Source organism: Dermochelys coriacea, chromosome 1 (genome assembly GCF_009764565.3).
Source record: "Dermochelys coriacea isolate rDerCor1 chromosome 1, rDerCor1.pri.v4, whole genome shotgun sequence".
Lineage (NCBI taxonomy): Eukaryota > Metazoa > Chordata > Testudines > Dermochelyidae > Dermochelys > Dermochelys coriacea.
Window position 1 is genome coordinate 96,934,012 of NC_050068.2, and position 18,016 is coordinate 96,952,027.

An 18,016-nucleotide genomic window follows, 5' to 3' on the forward strand; every position below is an offset into this window, starting at 1 on the left:
CTACAGAAGTTTATCCAATAAAAGATATTATCTCAGTCACCTTGTCTCTCTAATATCCTGGAACCAACACAGCTACAAATACACTGCATACATTATTAAGGGTGGAAAGTCGAGCACACATAAGTTAAGAAATGACAGAATTAGGGTTGCCTTGTAATTGCCTTGTAATTTCTTAGGTTTAAAAGAAAGTAGATGGATAAAACAGAAGTTCCGTCATATGGCATCACATCAACACCTATGTGGCTTATCTGCAAGGTACCTTCAGATCCCCCGCTAAGTCCTCTGCCACCTGAGCTAATGAAGTAACTGATAGCAATAGTAGTGTGTCATCCTCTTTGTGGACCAGCACTAGATGGTAAATCATGGTAACATGATTTACCAGACCCAGAACATCTCCAAATGGATAGAATATTTGAGGACTTTAGCTGCTGTGCTCTATCAACTCTCCATTGAGCATGTGCAAATTGTGATTTTTCAAAGACTTATAACTTTATCACAGGGATGCCCATATGCTCAGGGTTTAGCTGATCGCCATATTTGGGGTCGGGAAGGAATTTTCCTCCAGAGCAGATTGGAGAGGCCCTGGAGGTTTTTCGCCTTCCTCTGTAGCATGGGGCATGGTTGACTTGAGGGAGGCTTCTCTGCTCCTTGAAGTCTTTGAACCATGATTTAAGGACTTAATAGCTCAGACATGGGTGAGGTTTTTCATAGGAGTGGGTGGGTGAGATTCTGTGGCCTGCGCTGTGCAGGAGGTCGGACTAGATGATCAGAATGGTCCCTTCTGACCTTAGTATCTATGAATCTATGACAAAAGTTACACAACTATCAATTCCCCTGAAAAATTTCAAGTCCCTGCTCCAAAGCATGAGAATGCTACAGAAAGGGCATCAGAAATTGTTTAAATGGGTAAAATAAATTATTTTGTTTGTTTGTTTACAATTTCAGGTTAGGCTGAAATTGTTTAAAAAAAACAGCCTGAGGCAGATATCTGGCATGGAAAATTTCAGACCAAATGGTTAAAGTTTGGCAAAGTTATAAACAGCTGAAAATAAGGCCTTAGAATGGGAAGTGTGGGGAAACCTTAATAATAGGTGGCGTTAAGAGCTTCGCCTATAATAATATTTATTATTTCATCATGTGTTTTAAATTCTTAATTTCATATTTTCCGCTGGCAGTAGGTATGCCTGACCTATCTAGAATTATTTTAAAAAATGACAATGGAAAAACACCACTCATTACCTGTGTAAAATAAATAGCATACTAGGTTTCAGAATTCAATGAATATCTGTCATGTCTTATTGACCAATCTTCACCCATAAAACATACAATTAATATTTTACTGTTGTGGTAGATGTGCAAATGTCAGTTACACAAAACAGACAGACAAACAGAAAAAGAAATGAAGTCACATCATCATTACCCATATGAATGAAGCACATGAAGCAGAGAAAACCCTTCATAATAACAAAGTTTAGCAGCATAAAGAAAACGTGCAAAACGGTATGTTAAAAACCCCACAAAGAATAACTAAAAAAAAAGTTAAATCAGAAGTACTATTATTATTATTATTATTTTTGTTATTATTATTTAGATAGTGGCAATATCCACCAGGTGCTAGGCACACAACAAAGAAGTTACTCGCCTTGTGCAGTAATGATGATTCTTCAAGAAGCATGTCCCTATGGGTGTTCCACTGTAGGTGTGCTTGCATTGCTTCGCTGCTCATTGGAAAACTTCGGTAGTGCCGGGGGCCCGCACATGCACTGTTTCTCCCCGTACCCCTCCCTGACACTAGCCAGTATGTGCAGGCTAACCCTCCTCAGTTCCTTCTCTACTGCAGAGTCATTGACAAGAACTCTGAAGCAGAAGGGAGGAGGGTGGGTTGTGGAGCACCCAGAGGAGGACACATCTCAAAGAACCATCATTACTGCACAGGATGAGTAACTTCTTCTTCGAGTACTGTCCCTATGGGTGCTCCACTGTAGGCGATTTCAACACCACATCCCTACCAGAGGGCTGTGGCTTTGGAGTCAGGTCAGTTATAGATGACAATACTGTGGAGCTGAAGAAGCATTGGAGGCGGAGTTCCCAGTGATCGCATAATGTTCTGCGAAGGTGCGGACTGATGCCCATGTAGCTGCTCTACATATTTCTGAGATAGAGACTTTCTTGAAGAAAGAAACGAATGAACTTCGTGGCGCGTGCACAAATATTATTTGTCAGAGTCATGTTGTGGACCTTATAATATTGTCGAATGCAGTTCGAGACCCATGTGGAGAGTCTCTGGGATGATATTGACAAGTCCTTATATCTTGTCACAATTGAGAGGAAAAGTTTAGGAGATTTCCTGAAAGACTTCATCCTTCGACTTCTCCTGACATCTAGAGTGTGCAATATAGCCTCCATGTTGTTGCATGAGGCTTGAGGTAGAAAATTGGAAGGTGAATCGACTGGTTCATATGAAATGGGGAGGTTACCATGGAGAAGAATTTTGGATGTGGCCTGAGCATAAGCTTGTCCTGAAAAAATACTTGGGGGAGCGGGGGGGGGGGAGAGGAGAAATGTGCCATCAGATTGTTATTTCTCTTATTTTCCTAGTTGAAGTGATTGCTGTCAGAAAGGCTGTATTCACTGAAAGGTATGTAAGTGAACAGGTCGCCACAGGTTTGAAGGGAGGTCTAGTCAAGCCTTTCAATACCAGTTTTAGGTCCTACATGGGGTTAAGATGTCGGGGTTATGGGAAAAGGTTTACTCTACCCCAGGAGTTCCCAAATTTGGTTCACGGCTTGTTCAGGGTAAGCCCCTGGCGGGCAGCTCCCATTGGCTGGGAACGGCGAACCGCAGCCACTGGGAGCTGTGAGCAAGCTGTACCTGCACATGCTTAGGTAAACAAAGCATCTCGCAGCCTGCCAGGGACTTACCCTGAACAAGCCGCGAACCAAGTTTGGGAACCCCTGCTGTACGCTTAAGGAATCGTTTAGTGGTCGGGTGTGATAGCACTGAGTATCCTTCTACTTGACAGTGAAAGGCTGCTATAGATTCTAGGTGGACCTTGAGGGAACTGAGTAGTAGTCCCAAAGATTTTAGAGTCAGTACATAGTCTAGGATCTTTGGAAGAGTCACAGATATCAGAGAGACTTGTTGGGAAGAACACAAAATCCAAAACCAGGATCATTTTTCTAGGTAAGTCTGACATGTCAAGGACTTTCTACTATGTAGTTATACCTCTTGTACCTCCTTCAAGCAGGAGTTCACTATGCACTGGAACCATGAAGGAGCCAGGCCTTGAGGCAAACAATCCCCACGTTGGGATAGAGGATGCATCCTTCGTTCTGCAAGATGAGGTAAGGAATGGATTGGAGAAAGATCAACAGGAACCTTGCAAGTTGTGACAGGTAAGGGTTCCAAGTCAGTCTTGGCCAAGAAGGAGCAATCAGTATGATGTGTCCTTCTTCTCTTTTTATTTTTAATAGGACTTTCAACAGTAAGGAAAATGGAGGAAAAGCATAGAGAAGGTCCCTGCCCTAGGGGAGAAAAAATTACTACTAATCTTTCTGTAACTATAGTTCTTCGAGATGTGTTGCCCATATCCATTCCAATGTAGGTGTGTGCATACCTTAAGGAATTTTTTCCTTTAGTGTTATCTGCTGGGGAGGCACCAGCACCCTCCACTGTCGGGCACTCATAGTACTGATATAAAAGGGCCCTACTGACCCCACTCTCCTTAGGTTTCTTCTTGTAGATCAGGGACGGAGGGTGGGTTTTGGAATGGACATGTGCAACACGTCTCAAAGAACAACAGTTTCTGAAAAGTTAGTAAACATTTTTTCTTCTTCAAGTGCTTGCCCATGTCCATTCCAATGTAGGTGACTCACAAGCAGTTGCACTGGAGGTGGGTTCAGAGAACAAGGACAGGCTGACTGTAAAACCACATGGCTGAAGCCGGCATTGTCTCTAACCTGTTGTGTAATGGCATAGTGCATTGTGAAGTTGTGAACTGACAACCATGCTGCTGCCCTACAGATATCCTGAATCAGAACTTGCGCTAAGAAAGCAGCGGAGGATGCTTGAGACCTTGTAGAGTGAGCCGTTAAGTTAGCTGGTGGCGAGATGTTTGTGAGGTCATAACACGCCCTGATGCACGAAGTAATTCAGGATGAGATTCTCTGTGCAAAAATGCAGAGACCTTTCAATCTTTCAGCTATCGCTATGAACAGCTGAGTGAATCTGCAGAATGCTTTGATCCTTTGTATGTAGAAAGCCAGGGCCTGCCAAATATCCAACAAACGGAGGCGCTTTTCCTCCCTATTCATGTGCAGTTTAGTGTAGAACACTGGCAGAAAGTTCACTTGACTGCAAAGAAATCAAGAGACTACTTTGGGAAGGAATGATGGGTGTAGACACAACTGGACTTTGTCCTTAAAAAAAGACTGTATACAGTGGTTCTGAAGTGATGACTCGGACCTCAAGTAATGGCCATCAGGAAGGCCACTTTCCAGGAAATGTGTAATAATGAGCATTGTGCTAGAGGTTCAAAGTGGGGGTCCTCTAAGTTTTGAAAGAACAAGGTATAGATCCCCAGCAGTGTGGGGGATTCCTAACCTGGGAGTACCTGGGGGTACTCTAGGCCTTTGAAAAACCGGATGACCATGTCATGTGAAAAGACAGAACAGTTGTTGAACTCGAGATGGAAGGCCGAGATGGCCGCTAGATGGACTATGTCTTAAAGGACGGCTAGACCTTGTTGTCTCTGCAGTAGCAGGTAGTCTAGAATGAACTGCAGTGATGATTGCAAAGGCAGAATCTGTTGCTGGGAACACTAGGTGGAGAACTTCTTCCATTTTGCAAGGTACAGAGTTCTGATGGATGGCTTTCTACTTCCCAGTAGGACCACACGGACTTGCTAAGAGCAAATTCGCTCCTCCAGATTCAGCGATGGAGCTTTAAGCCATCAACTGAAGAGATGAGAGGTGCAGGTGCAGCAGCTGACTGTGATCCCGGGATATCAAGTTCAGGTGTAGCAGAATCTGCAGTGGTGTCTCCACAGACATGCCTAAGAGGGTGGAGAACAAAAGTTGCCTGAGCCACGTCAGGACTATAAGGATGACACGCACTTGGTCCCGCTTGATCTTCATCAGAACCTTGTGCATCAGCAGGATAGAGGAAACCGTGTCTTTTTTCTTGTTAACAGAAACGCGTCTGTGAGGGACCCCAGGCTGTAATCTCTCAGGGAGCAGAACTGATGGCATTTCCTGTTGGTTTGGATGGCAAACAGGTCTACAAGGGGAGTCCCCCACCATTTGAAGATGAGCCTCACAATGTTTGGGCGGAGAGACCACTCGTGGTGAGAGAAGAAAGACCTACTGAGTCAATCTGCTAGTTGGTTCTGAATCCTGGGAAGGTAAGATACCTCTAGATTGATGGAATGATCTATGCAGAGCTCCCACAGTCGGACTGCTTCCTGACATGGGGGGAAAGAACATGAACCACCCTGTCTATTTATGTAGAACATAGCCATCGTATTGTCCATGAGAACCAAAATGGATTTCTCTGTAAGGTGAGGCAGAAAAGCCTGGAAGGCTAGATGTACTGCCTTGAGCTCCCTAACACTGATGTGCACAGAGAGCTAGTCTTGGGTCCAAAGCCCCTGAGATCTGAGGGAACCTAGATGGGCTCCCCAAATGAGGGCCAATGCATCACATACCAGAGACAAGGATGGCTGGCATTTTGAAAAGGGTACCCCCATGCATACGATGCGATTGTCCAGTCACCATGACAGTGAGTTGAAGACCTGGACAGGAACTGTGAGCACTGAGATCAGGTGATGACGAGAGGGGGAGTAAACCGTAGCTAACTAAGCTTGAAGAGGTCTGAGTGGTAGCCTCACATATTGCTTTATGTATGTGCACAATGCCATGTGGCCCAGGAGGCTCAGGCACTTCCATACAGTTGTGATTGGAGCTTATCGGGGACTTAATTGAGAGGAAACAGTTGTTTGGAAATAGAGCTCTCACGTGCATGGAATTGAGTACTGCACTGATGAACTCTATCGTTTGGACCAGGATCACGGTGGACTTCTGGAAGTTCAACAGAAAGCCCAATGCACTGAAGGTCGATTGAATGAGATGAATGTTGGCTTCCACTTGAGCTCTGGACTGGCCCTTAAGTAGTCAGTTGTTGAGGTAAGGAAATATATGGACTCCCTTCTTCCTGAGAAAAGCTACTATTACTACAATGCATTTGGTGAAAACTCACAGGGCGGCTGACCGGCCAAATGGAAGCACCACAACTGGAAGTGACCTTGATTCATTACATACTTTAAGAAAAGTCTATGGCCAGGGAAGATTGAGATGCGTAAATAAGTGTCCTTTAGCTCAAGGGCAGCATACTAGTCCCCAGGATACAGCAAGGAAATTATGTAAGCCAAGGAGACCATGTAGAACTTAAGTTCTTGAGATATTAGTTGAGACAACGCAGGTCTAAAATGGGTCCGAGAGCTCATCTGGCTTTTGGAATTAGGAAGTAGCGAGAATAGAACCCCTTTCCTCTCAAGTGAAAAGGAACCTGTTCCACAGCTCCCACCCAAAGGAGGGACTGGACTTCTTGTTCCACCAGATGTTTGTGAGAAGGGTCCTTGAAGAGGGGAGAGGGATTGCAATAGAGGTATAGAGGGGATTGTGATGCCAACCTCGAGTGCTTCAAAGATTACAAGTGCTGAGGTGCAGGCTAGGCAGGTACATTGTCTACTCTGAGGCTGTTCCTGTTCAGGTGTCAGAGATTGCTGCAGTACCAGTGCTACAGGCACCTGATGATGCAGTGCCAGGCTGTCGCTTTCTCTCTGTCTCCTTTGGCCTTTGGTACTGGAGACTGGCTGTTTTCCTAGTGTTTGCAGTGTTTCTTCTTGGACACCGAGGAGGATGATTGGTGCCGAGAATCCCAGGTCATTGGAGGAGCACTCTGCACTGAAACCGAGGTGTTTCCAAGTCCAAGCACGGTTCCAAGGCTGATCTTAAGGCCGTGTCCATGAGGATGACCTTCAAATGTGCAACTCAGACCTTCTTGGACCAAGGCTTGAAATCCCTGCAGATTAGGTAGTGGTCTTTCCTCTTAGCTTCCCCCAAGCACTTGAGGCAGCTCAAGTGCGGGTTGCTCAAAGGCACAGGCTTATTGCATAAGGCGCAGGGCTTAAACCCCAGCGACAGAAGCATGCCCTGGTACTATCCAAGTGAGGAGGTGTCCAAACTACCTAATATCTATAAAATACTAAAACTAAAACTAACACTAAATCTGGAAGAAAAACCACTAAGAGAAGGAATGCCTAAGCAATGAGGGGTTCCTGCAACTGTCATGGGAGACAAGAAGGAACTGAAGGGAACAGGGTCGGGAGGGCCCTTTATACCAGTGCTACAAGCACATGACACCAGACAGCACTGGAGCTGACCCAACAGATACTGCTAAGGGAAAAAATTCCAGAAGCTGTGCTCAGGGTGTGCACACAACTACATTGCAATGGACATGTGCAAGCAGTCAAACAAGGAGAGTCTTGCCCAGGAAATGTCGTCCCATACCTGCTTTGGAGCAGTGGTGTGGACATTTCTTGTTCAGGTAAGTGGCAAAGAAGTCCATGGTCAGTGTCCCTCACCACCTGAATAGGTCCTAAAGTACCACTGGGTTTATCTCACACTCATGGTCATGTGGGAATTTGTGACTGAGACTGTCCACTATCAAGTTTTGAGTGCCCAGAAGGAAAGCTGCTGATAGTGTGACATCATAGGTGATAAATCAGTTCCACCGTCTCATTGCCTCTTCACAGGGATAGGGTGATCTGGCTCCCACTTGTCGATTTATATAGTATATACATGCTATGTGGTCTGTTAAGACTCATAAGAACATAAGAATGGCCATACTGGGTCAGACTAAAGGTCCATCCAGCCCAGTATCCTGTCTACCGACAATGGCCAATGCCAGGTGTCCCAGAGGGAAAGAACCTAACAGGTAATGATCTAGTGATCTCTCTCCTGTCATCCATCTCCACCCTCTGACAAACAGAGGCTAGGGACACCATTCCTTACCCATCCTGGCTAATAGCCATTAATGGACTTAATCCTCCATGAATTTATCCAGTTCTCTTTTAAACCCTGTTATAGTCCTAGCCTTCACAACCTCCTCAGGCAAGGAGTTCCACAGGTTGACTGTGCACTGAGTGAAGAAGAACGTCCTTTTATTTGTTTTAAACCTGCTGCCCATTAATTTCATTTGGTGGCCCCTAGTTCTTATATTATGGGAACAAGTAAATAACTTTTCCTTAATCACTTTCTCCACACCACTCATGATTTTATATACCTCTAGCATATACCCCCTTAGTCTCCTCTTTTCCAAGCTGAAAAGTCCTAGCCTCTTTAATCTCATATGGGACTTGTTCCAAACCACTCATCATTTTAGTTGCCCTTTACCGAAACTTTTTTAATGCCAGTATATCTTTTTTGAGATGAGGGGACCACATCTGTACGCAGTATTCAAGATGTGGGCGTACCATGGATTTATACAAGGGCAATAAGATATTCTCCGTCTTATTCTCTATCCCTTTTTAAATGATTCCTAACATCCTGTTTGCTTTTTTGACTGCCGCTGCACACTGCATGGAAGTGTGAAGTTCTCTTCAGAGAGCTATCCATGATGACCCCAAGATCTTTCTCCTGATTAGTTGTAGCTAAATTAACTCCCATCATATTGTATATATAGTTGGGGCTATTTTTTCCAATGTGTCTTACTTTACATTTATCCATATTAAATTGCATTTGCCATTTTGTTGCCCAATCACTTAGTTTGTGAGATCTTTCTGAAGTTCTTTGCAGTCTGCTTTGGTATTAACTATCTTGAGCAGTTTAGTATCATCTGCAAACTTTGCCACCTCACTGTTTACTCCTTTCTCCAGATCATTTATGAATAAGTTGAAAAGGATTGGTCCTAGAACTGACCGTTGGGGAACACCACTAGTTACCCCTCTCCATTCTGAAAATTTACCATTTATTCCTACCCTTTGTTCCCTGTCTTTTAACCAGTTCTCAATCCATGAAAGGATCTTCCCTCTTATCCCATGACAACTTAATTTACGTAAGAGCCTTTGGTGAGGGACCTTGTCAAAGGCTTTCTGGAAATCTAAGTACACTATGTTCACTGGATCCACCTTGTCCACATGTTTGTTGACCCCCTCAAAGAACTCTAATAGATTAGTAAGACATGATCTCCCTTTACAGAAACCATGTTGACTTTTGCACAACAGTTTATGTTCTTCTATGTGCCTGACAATTCTATTCTTTACTATTCTTTCAACTAATTTGCCTGGTACTGACGTTAGACTTACTGGTCGGTAATTGCCAGGATCACTTCTACAGCCCTTCTTAAATATTGGCGTTACATTAGCTATCTTCCAGTCATTGGTTACAGTAGCTGATTTAAAGGACAGGTTACAAACAATAGTGAATAGTTCCACAATTTCACATTTGAGTTTTCAGAACTCTTGGGTCAATGCCATTTGGTACCGGTGACTTGTTACTTTTAAGTTTCTCAATTAATTCCAAAACCTCCTCTAGTGACACTTCAATCTGTGACAATTCCTCAGATTTGTCACCTACAAAAGACAGCTCAGGTTTGGGAATCTCCCTAACATCCTCAGCCGTGAAGACTGAAGCAAAATTCATTTAGTTTCTCTGCGATGACTTTATCGTCTTAAGTGCTCCTTTTGTATCTCAATCATCCAGGGGCCCCACTGGTTGTTTAGCAGGCTTCCTGCTTCTGATGTACTTAAAACATTTTGTTATTACCTTTTGAGTTTTTGGCTAGCTGTTCTTCAAACTCCTTTTTGGCTTTTCTTATTACATTTTTATATTTCATTTGGCAGTGTTTATTCTCCTTTCTATTTACCTCACTAGGATTTGACTTCCACTTTTTAAAAGATGCCTTTTTATCTCTCACTGCTTCTTTTACATGGTTGTTAAGCCACGGTGGCTCTTTTTTAGTTCTTTTACTGTGTTTTTTAATTTGGGGTATACATTTAAGTTAAGCCTCTATTATGGTGTCTTTGACAAGCGTCCATGCAACTTGCAGGGATTTCACTCTAGTCACTGTATCTTTTAATTTCTGTTTAACTAACCTCCTCATTTTTGCATAGTTCCCCTTTCTGAAATTAAATGCCACAGTGTTGGACTGTTGAGGTGTTCTTCCCACTACAGGATTGTTAAATGTTATTATATTATGGTCACTATTTCCAAGCGGTCCTGTTATAGTTACCTCTTGGACCAGATCCTGCGCTCCTCTCAGGACTAGATCGAGAGTTGCCTCTCCCTTGTGGGTTCCTGTACCAGCTGCTCCAAGAAGCAGTCATTTAAAGTATTGAGAGATTTTGTCTCTATATTTCGTCCTCAGGCGACATGTACCCAGTCAATATGGGGATAACTGAAATCCTCCACTATTATTGAGTTTTTTATTTTGATAGCCTCTCTAATCTCCCTTAGCGTTTCATTGTCACTATCGCCGTCTTGGTCAGATGGTCGATAATAGATCCCTATTGTTATATTCTTATTAGAGCATGGAATTACTATCCATAGAGATTCTATGGAACATGTGGATTCACTCTACATTTTCTTTTACATATAGTGCTACTCCACCCCCCCGTTCAGTCCTTCTGATATATTTTGTACCCCGGAATGATTGTGTCCCATTGATTAGCCTCACTCCACCAGGTTTCTGTGATGCCTATTACATCAGTATCCTCCTTTAACACGAGGCACTCTAGTTCACCCATCTTATTATTTAGACTTCTAGCATTTTTTTACAAGCACATTAAAAACTTGTCACTGCTTATTTGTCTGCCCTTTTCTGATTTGTCAGATTCTTTATGTGAATGTTTCTCATCTGATCTGGCCCATAATTTATCCTCTTCCATCCCCTCCTCCTGACTAAAACCTAGAGAATCTCTTATCAATAGACTCTCCTCTAAGAGAAGTCTCTATCCGAACCACGTGTGCCTCTGCAGCAATCAGCTATCCCCCATCTCTTAGTTTTAAAACTGCTCTGCAACCTTTTTAATGTTAAGTGCCAGCAGTCTGGATCCACTTTGGTTTAGGTGGAGCCCATCCTTCCTGTATAGGCTCCCCCATCCCAAAATTTTCCCCAGTTCCTAATAAATCTAAACCCCTCGTCTCTACACCATCGTCTCATCCATGCATTGAGACTCTGAAGCTCTGCCTGCCTACTTGGGCCTGTGTGTGGAACTGGAAGCATTTCTGAGAATGCCACCATAGAGGTCCTGGATTTCAGTCTCTTTCCTAGCAGCCTAAATTTGGCCTCCAGGACGTCTCTCCTACCCTTCCCTACGTCTTTGGTACCTACATGTACCACAACCACCGGCTCCTCCCCAGCACTACACATAAGTCTATCTAGATGCCTCTACATGACTCTCAGATGTGATCCCTTGATCAGAGGGAGGAAAGACGGTGGCACAAGGAGAGACAGCACATGTGCGGGCCTAATGGACACTGCTACCAAAGTTCTCTGATCAGCAGTGCAGGGATGCAACCACCCATAGGGATGCTATTCAAGAAGAAAGACATTTCTTAGCATATAAACCATATAATATCAGACAACAAAGACAAATGAATGTTGGAGAAAGGGATATGATATACAAGAGAATGATAAGGGATGTTAGGCATATGGCTTATTAGTTAACTTTTGTTTGTGTTTTTTTAAAAATGAAGGCAAGCAAGTTTAATTCATCTCTACCCATTTTCCTCCCACAATTAAACCTCACGTTCCCTCCACAGCAATTCCCAGATTCAGTTCTATTGGCAATAAACTTCCTCCCTCACATAAAATATGTAGTTCATTCACAAGATAAATGAAGAAATAGATAAGTGGATGAATTAATCAACTGGTTTCTTGCAGTTATGGATGAAGTGAGGCTTCAGGAGTGATTTAAATTAAAAGAGGAGGGATAGGCAAGAAGAATTGTGGACCAATTAAGAAATATTACTGAACACTTTATAAAAGAAAAATATCTCTGGACAATGAGATTTTGAGAAAAAACATTACTAACATTCTCATAACTCCTGTTTTTTGAGACATGTTGCAAGTGTCCATATTCCACTCTAGGTATTTGTGTGCACCAGTGCACAGGTGTTGAAGAGTTTTTACCCTTAGTGGTACCTGTTGGGGCAGCCTGAGCGTTCTCTGCTGTCTCATGCACATTGCCATGCATAAAGGACTGAGCCAGCTATGAAGCCATTCAGTTCCTTCCTACTCCAACGGCTCCAATAGAGAAGAGAATAAGGCTGGGTCATGGGATGGACATGTGCAACACATTAACAACAGTTATGGAAAGGTTAACAACTGTTTTTCCTTCTTCTTCAAATGATTGCAAATGTTCATTCCACTTGTAGGTGACTCACAAGCATCCCCATCTGAAGGTGGGTTTGAAGTCTATTTGAACAGGAACTTACAGTCCACGCGTCCTAATTTAGCATCTCTACACTGTTGAGAGACTGTGTAGTAAGAGTCAAATGTGTGACATGATGAACAGGTTGCTACTTTGCAAATGTCTAATATGGGTATCCGAGTCAGAAATGCCGCAGAGGCTGCTTGGGATCTAGATGAATGACCCAATATTCTATCTGCTGGCTTCATGTTTGCCAACTGGTAAACACAGGCAAATACAACCAGATATCCATGACGAAATCCTTTGCGTGGATACCAGACTTTGCATGGAAACTCTTCATTCTATCTAAAAATGTAATAAACAAGGGAGACAAAGACTTAAAAAGATTAGTCCATTCCAGATAAAATGCTAACACTTTTCTAATGTCTACAGTGTGCAGTGGGCTTTGGGAAGAAGGTTGATAAGAAAACCGCTTAGAGACATGAAAAGTAAAGACCACTTTCATAAGAAAACTTGGATGGGAATGAAGGTAGATTTTATCTGCTTAAAAAAAACATATATGGAAAATATGACACTAAATGCCCTCAATTCCCCAACTGGTCTGGCCAATACAATTACTTCTAAAAATGCTACCTTCACTGAAAGGTGCAACGGAGACCAGATCACTAGAAGCTCAAAGTGGAGACCCATCAGCTTTGTTAAGACTAGATTCAGACTTCATGGAGGAACAGGGCTCTGTACATAAGCAAACAGTCTATCCAACGCCTTTTAAAACCTTACAGCCATCAGGTTGGGATAAGAAAAAGATCAGTTACCCACAGGCGAGTGAAATACCAATATAGTTGCTAAATGATCAAGCTAATCGCCAATCCTTGATATTGTCAGATAAAAAAAAAGACAGGTCAGCACAAGAATAGGGGAGACCCCTTTTAGCTTCAACCAGATGGAAAACCTCTTTCACTTAGCAAGGTAAAATGTTCTAATTGATGGTTTTCTACTATTCAGCAGTATCTCCTGCACCTCTCTGGATCAGGACACTTCTGCCGATGTTAAACATGAAATCTCTAGGCTATCAGGTGAAGAGACTGAAGGTTGGGCTGGAGGAGGTGGCAGCATTGCTGTGAAACTAGGTCTGTGTGAAATGGGAGTAACAATAGGGGACAGACTGAGAGGTCCAACAGCTATGACAACCAGTGTTGACCAGGCCATGCCAGATTGACGAGTATAAGATGGGCCTTGTCCAATTTGACTTGGCACAGTTCTGGGCAGAAGAGGGGTCAGGGGGATGCATATAGCAGACCCTCTGAAAATGGCAGTAGAAAAGCATCCATCAATGAACCTGGGCTGTGTCCAGCTATGAAGCAGAACCAGTGACATTTTGTGTTGTCCTGTTATAAATAGATCCATTTGGCAAGTTACCCAGAGCTGGAAAATGGACCTTGTTATAACGGGGTGAATGGACCATTCATAATGATCAATAAACAATCTCCTCAGATGATCTGCCAGCGTACTCTGAGCCCCTGGGAGATTTCACAGATTCATAGATATTAAGGTCAGAAGAGACATTATGATCATCTAGTCTGACCTCCTGCACAATGCAGGCCACAGAATCTCACCACTCCTACAATAAACCTCTCACCTATGTCTGAGCTATTGAAATCCTCAAATCATGGTTTAAAGACTTCAAGGTGCAGAGAATCCTCCAGCAAGTGACCCATGCCCCATACTACAGAGGAAGGTGAAAAACCCCCAGGCCTCTTTCAATCTGCCTTGGAGGAAAATTCCTTCCCGACCCCATATATGGCGATCAGCTGAACCCTGAGCATGTGGGCAAGATTCACCAGCCAGATACCCAGGAAAGAATTATCTGTAGTAACTCAGATCCCACCCCATCTAACATCCCATCACAGGCCATTGGGACTATTTACCATGTATAGTTAAAGATCAATTAATTGCCAAAATCATGTTATTCCATCATACCATCTCCTCTATAAACTTAATCTTAATTGAGTTTAATCTTGAAGCCAGATAGGTCTTTTGCCCCACTGCTTCCCTTCGAAGGCTGTTCCAAGTGGTTTGCAAAAATTGGAAAAGAAAAATATGGCGTTCTTGGTACTGGTAGCCTGCTGTTGACTTACCCATCAAAATGAGCTCTTGGAAGATGCTGCCCTCTTCAATGAACCAATCACCTTATCTGGGAGCTTGTTTTTGAATTTCAAAAGTGTATCCCACAGGATGAAATCATAGTGTCCCAGCAAAGCTTGCTGGTATGCAATGCAAAGCTGTAATTCATCTGTGGAATATGGCTTCCTCCCAAATAAATCCAGCTTCTTATCCTCTTAATCTTTGGGGGTTGAATCCTAATGCCCCTGCCTTTCTTTTTCATTGGCTGCTGCCACTACAAATGGGCCTGGAGGAGGATGGTTATACAGGTGCTTGAACCCCTAGAAGGGAACATCTCTCTACTCTTTTTGCAGTTGAAGGCAGGGAAGCTGGGGTTTGCCAGAGAACCGTGGTAGACTCTGAGATACCTCATTTATTGGGAGAGCTATTCTAGCTGGTGTCAGAATGGCCACCAGCTTGTGGGCTTTTTCCTGGACCTTCAGGTAGATGTCTAGGGCCATAGCCATCCTCCTCAACAACTCCTGATTAATATTGTTCCTGCTCCTCTTACAGCAGAGCGGGATCCAGACTCTGCTCAGTGCCAAGCTCTGTACCGATGCTATGGTGTTTGCAGTGTCGGTGCTCTTGCTGTCCAGCAGTTGAAGCCGGCTGAGGTGGTTGTGCGGATAATCCTGATTGAGGAGGGAAGTCCCTTAAGTTTCAAAAGGGCCACTGCTATGGCCCCAGTCCCCAGCTATGTACAGCCCAAGAGTCTCTCCAATAAGCTCCCTGCAGGGACTGAGGCTGAAACTAGGGCTGGCAGGTGAAAAAGGGAAGGAGAATCCGGGGAACTACAGACTGGTCAGCCTCACCTCTGTCTCCAGCAAAATCATAAAGCAGGTCCTCAAGGAATCCATTTTGAAGCACTTGGAGGAGAGGAAGGTGATCAGGAACAGTCAACATGGATTCACCAAGGGCAAGTGTCAGGGTTCCCTCCCCACTCTGAACTCTAGGGTACAGATGTGGGGACCGGCATGAAAGACTCCCTAAGCTTATTTCTACCAGCTTAGGTTAAAAACTTCCCCAAGGCACAAATCTTTATTTTTCCTTGGACTGAGGTATGCTGCTACCATCAAGTGATTTAGACAAAGAATCAGGGAAAGGACCACTTAGAGTTCCTGTTCCCCCGAAATATCCCCCCAAGTCCTTACACCCCCTTTCCTGGGGAGGCTTGAGAATAATATCCCGAACCAATTGGTTACAAAGTGAACACAGACCCAAATCCCTGGATCTTTGGACACTGAGAAAAAAAAAATCAATCAGTTCTTAAAAGAAGAATTTTATTTAAAAAAAAAAAAAGGTAAAAATCCTCTCTATAAAATCAGGTTGGAAGATAACTTTACAGGGTAACAAGAGATGCACAAAACACAGAGGAACCACCTCTAGCCTTAGTTTCAAAGTTACAACAAAACAGGGATAAACCCCCCTCCAGCAAAGGGAAAATTCACAAGTTGAAAAAACAAAGATAAACTAAATATACCTTGCCTGGCTGTACTTGCAGTTTCTGTAGTATGAGAGACTGGTTCAGAATGGTTTGGAGGACATGGATTGATGTCCAGTCCCTCTTAGTCCCAAGAGCAAATGAACACAGAAACAAAGAAAACAAAACAAGGCCTCTCCCCCCTCACCCCACGATTTGAAAGTATCTTTTGTCCTCATTGGTTCCTTTGGTCAGGTGCCAACCAGGTTATTTGAGCTTCTTAACCCCTTACAGGTAAGGAGGAATTTTAGGCTACCCTTATGGTTATGACAGCAAGTCATGCCTGACCAACCTTATTGCCTTCTATGATGGGAAAACTGGTTCTGTGAATATCAGGAAAGCAGTGGACGTGATATAGCTTGACTTTAGCAAAGCTCTTGATATGGTCTCCCACAGTATTCTTGCCAGCAAGTTAAAGAAGTATGGATTGGATGAATGTACTATAAGGTGAATAGAAAACTGGCTAGATCATCGGGCTCAACGGGTAGTGAACAACGGCTTGATGTCTATATGGCAGCAGGTATCAAGCGGAGTGCCCCAGGGGTCGGTCCTGGGGCCGGTTTTGTTAAAAATCTTCATTAATGATCTGGATAATGGGATGGATTGCACCCTCAGCAAGTTCGTGGATGACACTAAGATGGGGGGAGAGGTAGATAAGCTGGAGGGTAGAGACAGGGTCCAGAGAGACCTAGACAAATTGGAGGATTGGGCCAAAAGAAATCTGATGAGGTTCAACAAGGACAACTGCAGAGTCCTGCACTTAGGATGGAAGAATCCTATGCACTGCTACAGGCTGGGGACCGACTGACTAAGCAGCAGTTCTGAAGAAAAGGACCTGGGGATTACAGTGGATGAGAAGCTAGATGAGTCAACACTGTGCCCTTATTGCCAAGAAAGCCAGCAGCACATTGGGTTGCATTAGTAAGAGCAATGCCAGCAGATTGAGGGAAGTGATTATTCCCCTCTATTCAGCACTGGTGAGGCCACATCTCGATTATTGCGTCTAGGTTTGGGGCCCCCACTACAGAAAGGATGTGAACAAATTGGAGAAAGTTCAGCGGAGGACAACAAAAATGAGTACAGGGCTGGGACACGTGGCTTATGAGGAGGCGCTGAGGGAACTGGGCTTATTTAGTCTGCAGAAGAGAAAAATATGGAGCAATTTGATAGCAGCCTTCAACTACCTGAAAGGGGGGGGGGTTCCAAAGAGAATGGAGCTCAGCTATTCTCAGTGGTGGCACATGACAGAACAAGAAGCAATGGTCTCAAGTTGTAGTGTGGGAGATTGGATACTAGGTAAAACTATTTCACTAGGAGGGTGGTGAAGCACTGGAATGGGTTACCTAGGGAAGTGGTGGAATCTCCATCCTTAGAGGTTTTTAAGGTCTGGCTTGACAAAGCCCTGGCTGGGATGATTTGGTTTGGGTTGGTCCTGCTCTGAGCACGGGGTTGGACTAGATGACTTCCTGAGGTCTCTTTCAACCCTAATCTTCTATGATTCTAGGACATATCCCTCCTGATGAGACTGTTTAAATTGGGATATGTAGGATCTCACTTCAGAGTTTGATGAAGAAAAGGGTACTTCCTTGGACCATGGCAGTACCATACCCATCAGTACCAGTGAAGAAGGCTCAGACTTTGAAAAAAGAGGAACTAGGGAGATTATCTGTGACTTTCCCCTAGACAGTGCTGCCTAATTGGAATCCTGACAGATGAATTCGAGGGAGCTGTCTGGTGAGGAGATGAAGATACTGAAGGAGGTACCTTGGATGCTGGTGCCATCTGAGTCTCTTGAACTGCTGGTGATGGTAGCACGAAGAGGTTTAACAACTCTCTCAAAGCCTCAAACACCTCAGAGGTAGACAGTAATAGGAAGACCCATGGTGAGAGGAAATGCCAATGGAGGTGTTTTGAAAGGCCTGCACTGGGCTCTGGCGTCA

At 43.8% G+C, this 18,016-nt stretch overlaps 1 protein-coding gene across 2 annotated transcripts in view; it reads right to left on the reverse strand.

The window, feature by feature from the left end:
* The window catches only part of UGGT2 (UDP-glucose glycoprotein glucosyltransferase 2), a 312,930-nt gene that overhangs the window by 227,673 nt on the left and 67,241 nt on the right, over positions 1–18,016 (reverse strand). The gene's annotated exons all lie outside the window — the stretch shown is intronic.